Raw genomic sequence first — 11814 nt, forward strand, 5'->3', positions numbered from 1 at the left:
AATGACTGGGATATCCACCCAGGAAGAGGCAAGGCAAAGCTCAAACCCTATGTCTTATGGGAAACCATTAATCGTTACCATTTTACACTGAAAACCCAAGAATGGGATAAGCTCCAAGCGGAATTGCAGTGACGGATGAGTTGGCACCTTTCCACTTGGCAATCGTGGACCCGTGACGTGCCTCCCGCACCTAGTCCCCACATCTCCCACACACACCCCCTACTCCCCTCCTTGCCCGGGGGACTATCCTGACTTCCTCTCCCACGTTCGCTCAAAAAGCCCCGCTCATTCCTGAACCCCTAAATCCTTGCCACCTGGAATGGTGGCATCTTAATGGGAGAAGCTGGGGACACCGTCTTAGTTTGAGTCCCCCCCAGAAGCAGAACCTGAGACAAAAATTTGATTAATTTGTTTGAAAATGAATCCCGGGAAGCTCCAATAGAGGAATGAAGGGGTGATATAGGGGAAGACAGGACACCGGGACAAGGTATGTTATCAAGCAGGTAGTCCCTGTGGGCTCCCCACTGGAACTCAGTCCACCTGGGGACCACTGGGGAACAGTGAAGAATATGCCCCCAGAGTTATCCCAACCCAGAGGTGAGGAAGCTGGTGGTACTTATCCGCCAGTCTGTTTCTCAGTTGACGGCTGCTTCCCAAAGTATAAACTCCAACTTGCCTTCTTTGAGTCCTCAACGTGCTCCAATGAATAGAATCCGTAACAGGTATTCACTGTAAACACCCACAGGATGTATAGGAGTGAGTGCCAAGGGCACAAAGGCAAGGGTATAAACAACATCTGCTCTCAGTGCCTGAACATCATCTGAACTTAAAAGAACGGCCCTGTGACCATTCAACCCAAGGACAGCTCTAAGCTCAGGGACAGGCAGTTGGATTGGGACATCCCGAGACCCTGGTCCCATTCGCCTGGTACCAGAGAAGGAAGGAAGGAAGGAAGGAAGGAAGGAAGGAAGGAAGGAAGGAAGGAAAAGAAAGAAAGGAAGGAAGGAAAGAAAGGAAGGAAGAAAAGGAAGGAAGGAAGGAAAGAAAGAAAGAAAGAAAGAAAGAAAGAAAGAAAGAAAGAAAGAAAGAAAGAAAAGTAAAAACCACCCATTCCCAAGGTGAGCCGTAACTGAGGTAGGACTTCCACAGTGTCTCTCTCCTTTTTCCAGAGCCCCCTACCCACGAATGTGTGACTTCTCTGTAATACATCTTCTCTCTGCTTTGTGGGCAACTATAAAAGCCATGATTTTTCAGCCCGTGGTCTGTCTTGAGGTCACCTTCACCCTCGTAAAAGGGTGATTCCTTGGGGAGCCGGGGAGAAGGCACCTTGCAAGTTTCAGAACTTGATTGGTGGTAGATTTTTTTTCTCCCTCTTCCCGTCTTTAATGTGGCTCTAATTCTGACTTCATTGCAGAGCCGTGAAATCAAATTAGGAAATGGGAGGAGACGAGCAACCCCTTCAAGCACAATCAACTTCTGATGGCTTCCCCAAAGCTCTAATGAATCTGCGTAGACCTCCAGTAATAGAAGGTTGCTTTTTGCAGCACTTTGTTTTTCTCGCTTACGAGAAAACAAGTTAGAGCATAGGGATGCAGGCAGTTAATCCAACAAGGTGTCGGAGAGCCTCCTTGGCGTGTGACCGCTGAGTGGGGAAGACTCGGGGGAGGCCAAGGAGGTCGATCAGAAGGGAAGCAGCAGCAGCAGCAGCAACATCCGGCCACAGTGGCGGGTCTTTAGAAAACCTGGTCCCCGACCTGGAATGGCTGGCAGCCTGTTTGCCCAGAGCCTTGCTACCAAAAGTGTGAAGTAGAAGCACCAGCATCACCAGAGAGCTTGTTAGAAATGCAGAATCTCAGGCCCCCCACCCACGACGTACCGAATCAGAATCTGAGTTTCAACAAGAGTCCCAGAGGATTCGTACGTGCCATGAAGTTCGAGAAGAGCTGGCCCGAGAGATTCCAGATGTGATCACATCACATGTTGTGCTCAGAACTCCCTCCCGATCTTAACTTCCTGCGTTCAGCTCTCATACTCTGTGTCATCCCTGGGAACCCTACCCCCAGCACCAGTGCCCCACCCTGCTTCTCTGCCCATCAAGAGTCCTCCTCATCCTCATGCCCAGGTGTCTCCCCGGGTCCCCCAGTCAGATTGTGTCATTGCTCTTTGTTTGCCGCTGCCTGACTTTATTACTGTTAGATGTTCGCATCAGCATAGTGGTTAGAAGGATGGGCTTGAGAGCCTGATCATCCTGAGGTTGAACGCGAGTTCTAGCAGTTTTGATCTGTGCATGCAGTTTAGGTCACTGTTTTTAATTTTTCGCGCCCTCCTATTGGAATTACAAATCCACAGCCTTTCCTATGTGACTTTGCCGTTTCCTTCACTTGCTTGAGCACAAAATACGTCTTTATCCATTGATGTTAGTCTTGGCCATGTAACTTGGATTGGCGGATGGATTGTGGGTGAAAGTGAGGGTGTATGAGATCGTGTCTAGACCTTTAAAGGCCTTAAATGGCATCATGTGTTTCCAGTCATCCCTCTGCGCTTCTATCACCATGAGCAGAACATACCCCAGGTTAGCTGTTGGGTCCAAAGAGGGGGCAATACATGCAGAACAGATGTGAACTCAACCTGCAGCCAAGCCAAGATGACCCACATCTTGAAGAAGAACTTCTTAGCGGACCCACAGGCCCAAGGCTTATTACGGTATGCCACTGATAGAGTATGCGTCTCTAAGCATCTGTATCATGGGCATATAAATATCTACCTCATGTTATTGCAGCCGTGGTTAAAATGGGATAATGTGCATTAACGGAGTTCACGGTAGTGTTTGATAAATGGTAAGTAACTTATTTTGTAGCATTATTATCATGTCTTCCCAATGGACTGGACACCTTTTTAAGTCGGGTCTTTTTCTTGTCCATTTTTTTCTCCTCCCCAGCGCCTACTGAGATCCTAGAAGGCACTCATTCAGTGAACAGAACCAAGCATTCGTATCCGAAGTTACTCTTTTCCTTGGGCAGTTCTTGCCCTGTAAATCCTTACTCAGCCTACAGTGATGAACGCAAACTTGTCACAGCACAGATGAAAGCTCCAGAATCGAGGGTCTTCTGTTCAAAGCAACGGTTATAGTAGGCCTTGGGGTGTTTCGTTGAGTTTTGTGTGTAGTTAAGGAATCTAATAGTGTTTTGATTTGTTTCTCAATTAGAAATGCTACACTTAGAATTTCATGGAAAAGAAGCATTTCGTCTTCAAAGGAAGTTGTGAGGGATACGGAAACACCTGACCCCTTTGCTTCCAACTTCAAGTGTGAGCCTTAAGTGAATTCTTCATCCAGTCTAGAGTTTAACCTCTGAAAAGCTGGCTATGGAGGTGGGAGGGAAGGATGACTGGGGCAGGGCCTGGTGGCATCTGTCTCTTTAAGAAACAGAAATGAAATCTAATTAGCATAGACTGGCTGCAATTAACATAGAAGTCCCAGTTCGGGGAGTTGGAGGAAGGGAAAAGGATAGAGCTAAAACTTAATGGGGTTTTGTTAGACAAAATTAGCTTCCACAGAACAGCCATAAAAATATCTAAATTATGAGAGCCTCTTGCCATTTGCCATTAACACGAGGGGACATGCTAATATTTAGTGGCGCCATGTCCTGGAAATTAACTGCACTGGAGGAAGCCCCAGGGGCATCCCCGTGAGCAGTAAGGGCATGTCCACCGACTCAATTGTTACCAAACCGCTTGACTACATGTTTTACAGAAACTCAGCCTCTACAAATCACACGTGTCTCAGCCCGTCTTTTTAGAAATGGTTCCGGAACCGTAGGAGGACACCTCCATGGCTGATACATCGAAAGCTGAAGTCTCCTTCTACAGTCTTTGGATTTGGGTGCTATTTTCCGCAAAAGAAGATATTTGTGAGGCTGATTTGTGGACATTTGAAGATACCTCCAGTCCTTCCTCTCTCCATCCTTACGCCCTCCAACAAAATCAAGCCATTTGCTTTTGACGTAGTGCTAACTCAACTGGTGTGAGTTTTGCTGCAGACTCCTCCACGGTCTTACTTCCTGCCTTCCCTTAAGGGAAAGGGTGAAACCATTCTCCTCTACTGTCTTCTCCTAAAAGTCGCCAGTGACCTCCTAAACTCAGGAAGAATTTTTTCATGGTCCTCTGGCTCTTTGACCCGCATTTCACTAGACACAGTTGAGCCTTGATTTCCACGTCACTTTTCTCTGCCCTTTCTCTGTTAGTGGGTCCCCTTTCTCCTTTCACATCTGTAGGCACTGCCCACGCCTCCTGGCCTCCGCCCTACGGTCTCCTCCTTCTATGCTCTTTGAAGATGAATTAGTCACTATTTGCCAGTGTTCACCTTCACTTAGAGGCACGTCACTCGCATCTGAAGCCTAGGCCTGACTCTTAGCCCCGTGTTTCTCGCTTCCATCAGGACATCTGCATTTGGAGTTCTTAGCTTTCACTGCCAGTTCAGCCTGCTCACTCGCCTTAGGGAGGTGCTCACTATTGCCTCCCTACCCCTCATCGGCCTCTTTACAGCTCCGGAGCACACTCTCTCTATGCAAGCACTCTCATCTTCCTCCACGGCTTACCACGGTTGGTAAGGATCCACGAACACCCCACCCCGGAGCTAATCTGTTGGGTGGCCTGTGGCCTGTCAGATGCTCACTCTCAAGAATCCGAACTCAGCAGAGGACAAGAGCTTCCTAAAATGGCACGGTGGGATGAAGACCCATGAAATCCCGCTCCTGAGGCCTCCCAGCTTCACCCCTGTCTTGCACCTTCTAAGGCAAGGGTGCTCAGCTTTCCCTGGCATGCCGCAGGGCACCCTGATTCTGATTCTCCCAGTAAATCACAACGTTAAGTGCGTTTGACAAAAGCTTTTCGTAGCCATGAAATTTCTGACTGAATCACACTCCATTTGCCTGCCCATCCCAACTTTCCTTTCTGTGTCTTTGACACCACTGTCCTCCCAGGCTTCAAAAGGATGTGCTTCGGGGGCATCTTGGAAACCATCATTTCCTGTTCTGAAGCTTATCTGTCTTAAGGTCCTGCCATTCCCTCCTCTGAAATGCGCCCTGCGATTTTAGGTCTGTCTTTATACAAGCCCGGATCCCCTGCAAGCTGGGCTTCTCCACTCTAAGCTCCGCCCCTCCGGTCTAGCGTTCACTTGCTTACAGTACTGCTCTTTTTAAAGTATCCCTCTGCCAGGGAACCTTCCAGAGCTCTTGATTGTCTTTTGCTCCTCCTCACGTTCAGGACCTTCATTTACCTTGACCACCCAATTTGCTTTTGGCCCTTTTAGATCATACCATCCTACCTAAAAACCTAGCTACTCCCCAACGTATCGGCTGTAGTTATAGAACGAGCCACCCCCAAATTCGATGGTTTAAAATAGTACCTATGTTATTTAGCTGTCAATCTGGCGTGTTGGCTGAGTATGGCTTCTTTGGCGTGCTTGCTCACGCGCCTGCGATTCTCCGGTGGGCTGGATGATCAAGAAGGATCTCTCTCGGATGTTCGGTGCTTGGCCGGCCGTTGGCCAGAGTGCCCCAGTTGTACTCCCTGGAACCTCTCCAGCAGGTTAGTTCAGGCTCATGCACATGACGGTCTCATGGTTCTCAGTGGGGCGAGAGGACGAGCCCCAAAGCGGAAGTCCTTTTCGAACCTCTGCCTGTGTCTCCCCTGTCGATGTTCCGTTGGCTAACGCCGGTCACGTAGACAGCCCAGATTCAAGGAGTAGGGAAGAAGACCCCATATCTTGAGGGGAGGAACTGCAATGGAAGTGAACGCAGAGAGGCGAATAATTGTAAGCATTTTTATAATCTACCGCACTCAGCATGAAGTGGGAGTTGGAGCTCATTAGTATTCTCTTCTTGTCCATTCTGTCATGGGAATATCCTCACTCTCAGCTCTTTTCCCTTCATTCAGATTTTTCTTCCCAAATGTTAGGGACAACCTCCCTCCCCTTTGAACCTGGCTCCAAGAATCCCCAAATAAGCAGCCCTCTGTCATTTCTGATGTCTGCCCCCTCCCTTCCTTTTCGCCATTTTCTGGTCGGGTCTTGACCTCATGTCTGTCTTCTGGATTGGAATGCCGATGGCCCACGGGATGCTTTTCGTGTTTTTATTTATGAAATACATATTTATACTTTTCATATATCTTTACTTCCATGCCTAGTCACTCTCTAGGCTCAACGCCATATTCCATGGCTGGCGATCAGCATCTCTCACTCGTGTCATGCCTTTTGAGAGCATCGCGTGAAGAACACCAGTCTTCCAGGCCTTGACAAGGACAGTTCTGAGGACCACAGTCTGGAAACACCCTTTCCCTGCCAGCTGTGATTTCCTCTGGCACCCTGCTCAGACGGCTAGGGTCTGTGCTGGCCAGGGTCCTCCGTAGACAGGCTGGCATAAAACCACTCCTGCCTGATGAAAGCCTCCGCTCTGATCAGGCCTCTCATTGCCTAGGTTCTCCTTGCCTTCCCAAGACGTGTTTATCCAGGGCCCTGTTCTCCCAATTTGTTCCATGCTGGAGTGTGTTTGTCTCTCAAGTTGCACGTCAGGCAAGTTCTCAGAAATACCTTTTGAAACCCGATAGGTGTCCCTTCTCTCATTTCCCTTTCCGGGAATTTGAAAAGGAATCCAGGAAGCCCGAGTCATATTTAGCCACCGATTCTGTTTATTATACCGCTCTCAAAAATAAGACCAGTCACCAACCGCCAAAACAAGGCTTAACTTCTAGACCACTGGGGCCATATGGAGTCTGGGTCAAGATCAAGGATGCTCTGCTGTTTGTGTTCCTACACTGGGTTTTTATACTGACAGCTCTTTCTGGTGTTATAAGAAAGTATGTGCCTCTGGAAAGATGGAGAAGAGAGGATAAGGAAAGTGTGTGTGTGTGTGTGTGTGTGTGTGTGTGTGTGTGTGTGGGCGCGCGCGCGTGTGTGCATGTGTGTGTAAAGAACAGCAGGTTTCCCAGTCTAAGAAATTTTTGGCGGTGGGACAAGATTTGCATGCCCTTCTGTGTCGCAGAGACTCAGTATGTTTGCAGCACGTCGTTGGGGTGCCTGCGTCTCAAATCACTGGCTGTGTGCAGCCTTGATGAGGCACCCGATTTACATATTCTCAATTTAATCTAAAGTAGGTACTAATTGATTACTGTTGAATGTCTGCACGCTCTGATTATCTGTTCAGATCCTGAGGGGGGAGGGAGGGGGAATAGCAAGGGATCTTTCTTCTATGAGTAGGATTTTGTTTTCTCTGATCCAAGGAGCATTTATTTGCTCGGCCCAGAGGTCCGGCTGCTCCCACCTCCGGCCTCTCCCCACCTTGACTGAAAGGTGAAATAAATACCGCCATCTCCAGCACTGGTTCTTCCTTTGTTGTAGGATCAACTCTTCTCTATTCAGTCGTTTGGCATTTATCAAACAAATATTTTGAAAATGCCTCCCAAGTGTATATTATTGTCATCCCTGTAAAGGCAGGGCCCCTTGGGGCCTGAGACTACGGATGCTGGAGCCAGCTGGCTGGGTTCGATCCAGGCTCTGTTGTTTCCCAGCTGTGTGACTCTGGGCAGGTTGCTTAACTTCTCTGAGCCTCGGTTTCGCTGCCTATAAAAAGGGATTAATAGCAGTCCCCACTTCACAGGGTCGTCGTGAAGATGAAACGAGTTTGCACATGTAAAGCACCCAGCAGAGCATCGACCCATTATGTGGTGCTGTTTCTTCACAGTTCTGCGGAAGGTTTGCCGGGGGCGGCAGGCAAAGACCTTGATTAAAGCCCCCCGTGGGGAATTTTAGGGTCTTCATTCATCCTGGCCTCGCCATGCCTGTCCGTCATCTCACTCAGGTGTCCACAGTGACAGGGAGCATGTATAAGAAAGCGTGGCTCTTGCTACAGCAGGATGTTAGCCAAGGGCCTTCTGGAAAGGCTTTCCCTGTCAGCTGGAGGTAAGGAGTAGGAAGGAGGAAGGGGAAGCTAAAGGCGGTGGGCCAGCGGACATTCACTGGACCCCTTCTCTGTGCCAGGCTCCCCGTTGGTGCTGCTGACACAGACGTGGAGTCTGTGGCCTCTCCTCCGAAGGAGGTCCCTGCTGAGAGGCGCTGCTCCAACCGCTCCAGTAAGGCGCGTTTCCTCTGTTACTGTTCCTCGGGCACTTATTTTAGGCTTCATGCCCACAGCCCAAATGCTGGTCGGATGGTTTTTTTCTTTGTATTGCCGTGTCGCATACGTTGCAAAGAGGTGCACGGGTCGTCGGCACACAGCTCGGTGAGTCACGGAGCGAACCCACTGGGCAGGCGGCACCCAGGTCGAGAAACAGACCCTGATCGGCCCCCAGAGGCGCCCCCTCCTGCCCCCGTGCTCCCTTCTCACTATTCTTCCTCAACAGGTGACCTGAGTCCTGACTCCAGTCCTAATGTCAGGTTTCTCAGCTGGCCAAGACAAGCCCAGGGAGCAGGGCTGAGAGGCGTGACAAGATCAGGCGTGACAGGAAATGTCTGGGCCATTACGCTACCGGTCTGGCCCGTGGTGTCTGTGTGGCTCCCCTTAGGACTGCTTTGACTCTTTCAAAGGGAAAGCCGTTCTTGGCTGCTTCACCCCAGGGCCGGCATCGGGCAGGGCAGGCCAGCCTTTCTGTTGGTTTGAGCAGGTCCCCATCCAGAAATGTGTCCCCGGCCTGTCCAGTAAAGGGCCGAGGATTCCCATCCTTGACCGGCCTGCCTGCCTCCTGGGATCGCTTATGACGACAGGCAGGCATGTGAGCAGAAGAAGGCCCTCTGATACCTTGAAGTGCTGACGACTGGGCAGGCAGTAGGAGGGATGAGTGTAGTTAACCTTCTTGGAATTTCCTTCTGTCACCCGGAGAGTCGAGGGTCTTAAGAGAATGGCAAACAGGAGAGATTTGGCCAGGGCCATTCAGGACATCACGACCGGGAACTCTGATCAGTCAGGATGGCGTTGCCGTGAAGGAGAGGAGGGAAAAGAACAGAGACCCTGCTCCAGAACTTGTGCCTGTCGCCGCCTAGCAAACCTCTCCAAACTTAGCGAAGTGAAACAACAACCATTTTCTATGTTCTCGAAGGCCCTGAGTCAGAAATTCAGACAGGGCCCAGCAGGCGTGGCTTGTCTCTGCCTCAGCTGGGAAAACATGAAGCAAGAGTCGGGGATCATCTAGAAGCTTCTCCCTGACGTGTCTGGCATGTGGGTTAGGAGGATGTGAAGGCTGGGCTCAGCTGGGACTGTCAACAGGTAGCCCACCTGCGGCCTGGGCTTTTCACAGCTCACAGGCTGGTTTTCGAGAAGGAATATCCCAAAAGACAGTGTCCAGGGAGCAGGTGTCCCAAGAGCCCCAGACAGAAACTCCACGGCTCTTTCTGACCTAGCTCAGAAGTCCCACGGCATCATCTCCGCCGCATTCTGTGGTTACCGGCGAGACACTGAGGCTGGCTCACGCTCCCAGGACGGGGATCTGGACTCCCTCTCCTGCCGGGGGGAATGGTAGGTCCCACCGTGGAATCGCTTGTGGGATGGGAGCCTCCAGCGCAGCCCCCTTTGGAGAGTACCGTCTGCCGCCGTAGTTAATAGCTGGGACTCTGGGGACCCACCCGGTTTCATTTCCTGGCCCCGACACACACTAGCTGTGTAACCTCGGGCGTTTCTTAACCACTCTGTGCCTCAGCTTCCACGTGAGAGAAATTGGAATCATAATTCTGTTCTCATAGGGTTACCGTGAGAATTCACGATGTGATGTGTGATGTGCGCACGGTGTTAGCAGAATGCCCGACCCACTGTAAGTGCCCACGTCACCTTAACTGAGACCTGCGGAGGTGACTGCTCTAGACCCGCCTCGCCTATGACACATCTCCTTGGGCCCATCCTAGGTCACAAGGTGAGCCACACGACTCCCACCCCGGGCCGCACACCAGCCCAGGACCTACCCGCAATTACCAGGGATGACAGAGACTAGGCACTAGGGTACGTCACCTCACGGAGCACAAAGCACCGCCATGCGCGTCCTTCATTTAATCCTCCAGACAAGTCTGTGGGGCACACAAGCCTCTCATTTTACAGATGAGTCTTATCAAGGTGTGACTCACCCAAGTCACCTTAGCTGGTAAACTACAGAGGAAGGCCACAATCCCAGGGTTGCCCTCTAAAAAGCCCTTGCTCTTCTCAATCATCTCAAGGTCATTGCTAAATTCTGAAAGGGACAATACAATTGAGTTAGAATGTAATTAATTTGACAAGTGCTCCGAAGTCTTAATAGAAATGGGGAGAAAGGAACGGGGGTCAAATTTCCATAGCCATGGAATGTCATAGCCGGGGCGGGAAGGTGAGTGCCACCCACAAGAGGGGACCTAACCGTACCACTTTCCTCCAAAGATCTCAAAGGCATTCCTGTAAAACGCCCCATAATGCCTTTCGAGTTTCACAGCTAATCATTCAGCCAAATAGCACCTTTTGCTCTCTGAGGATTCGGAATTCCCCGATCACCCCCCGCTCCTTAAAACCGAAAACCTAACGATGCCCTCTTCCCTCTGTGCCTTCCTTCAGATTTCAGCCCACCCATATCAACATCAAATGCACCAATGCTGGGAAGGCGTTGTAAATCCTGCCTTTCTGGGGTTTTCCATTTATGTGACACGAGGTAGGATGGCGCTTTCATCCACTTTTGGAAACAAACCAAAACACCCATAAATATTCAAGCTTATAATATTGACTTAAAGCTCGGTTAGAGCCCAGGCTGCAGTCAGCTCCTGATTATCCATGTGTGACTTATCCACAGCTAATTTTAAAACTCAAAATTACTTCCTCCGAACTTGCAGCACACCCTGGGCCCCCTCTGCGGGTGTCGGCTCGGGGGCGCAGGGAGATGAGGTGGAACTGTGGCGGGCTGAGGGTCTGATGACCCTGCTGCTGCTTTTCACACAACTCCTGATCAGCTGTGTGACCTTGAGCACACGTCTTTACCTCCTGGGACCTTCTTGGTTTTTCAGCTGTCAAATGAAGAAGCTTGGCTTCATGCTTTTTGTAAGATCCCCTTGCTCTAAAATTCCATGGGGTAGCAAAGTAGTCAAAGGAAATGAAAGGGTAAGTTGGCTGCAGAGGTACAGCGTTGAAAGCGGTAGTCCAGACGACCCATATTCCAGATGAGATGGTGTTGGCCTCAGAATTGGTGGGCGACAGATCCAAGCCAAGCTCCTGAGACTCCAATGATTATTTCATCAGTTCCAAGGCCACAGATGCAAGATCTGTGTGTTTTCCGAATGATGGGTCTCCTCGATGAGCACAGGTAGTCAGAGATTCGGCTCTGGACGTGGGAAAGACTATTCCTATTTTTTGCACGACCTCGGCCTTCCTGTCTGATGGAGCTGCCAGAGCTATGTGTCTGTGGGAGTCGAGGCCACTGCCCACTTTCCTTCCCCAACAAGGTCCAGTGGGGGGAGACCAGCAGGATTCTCTTCTCGTCCCCTCCTCCTCTCCACCCGCTTGCATTCCTGGGGACTGGAAGGGTCCTCTCTGTCTTTCAAGGGAGAAATCTCTGGAGTCTTCTTACTCCCTGCCTCCAGCTTGGTCCCCAGACCTGGGCTTTCTTTATAGGAGGAAGGAAGAGTGGTGCAGTGAGATCGGGAAGGGGCTTCCGAGCAGGGAAGAGCACGGACACGGTGGGCTCCCATCACCATGCCCTCTGACCAAACGTGTCTCAAGTGCAGGTGTCTAGGCCCGGCACCTGGGTGATAACAGATGCTCATCCTGCTTGCGAGGAGATCTTGGGTTCGAGGAAGAGCAGAGTGAGGACGTGAGTGAA

The sequence above is a fragment of the Prionailurus viverrinus genome, chromosome X, assembly GCF_022837055.1.
Source record: "Prionailurus viverrinus isolate Anna chromosome X, UM_Priviv_1.0, whole genome shotgun sequence".
Classification (NCBI taxonomy): Eukaryota; Metazoa; Chordata; class Mammalia; order Carnivora; family Felidae; genus Prionailurus; species Prionailurus viverrinus.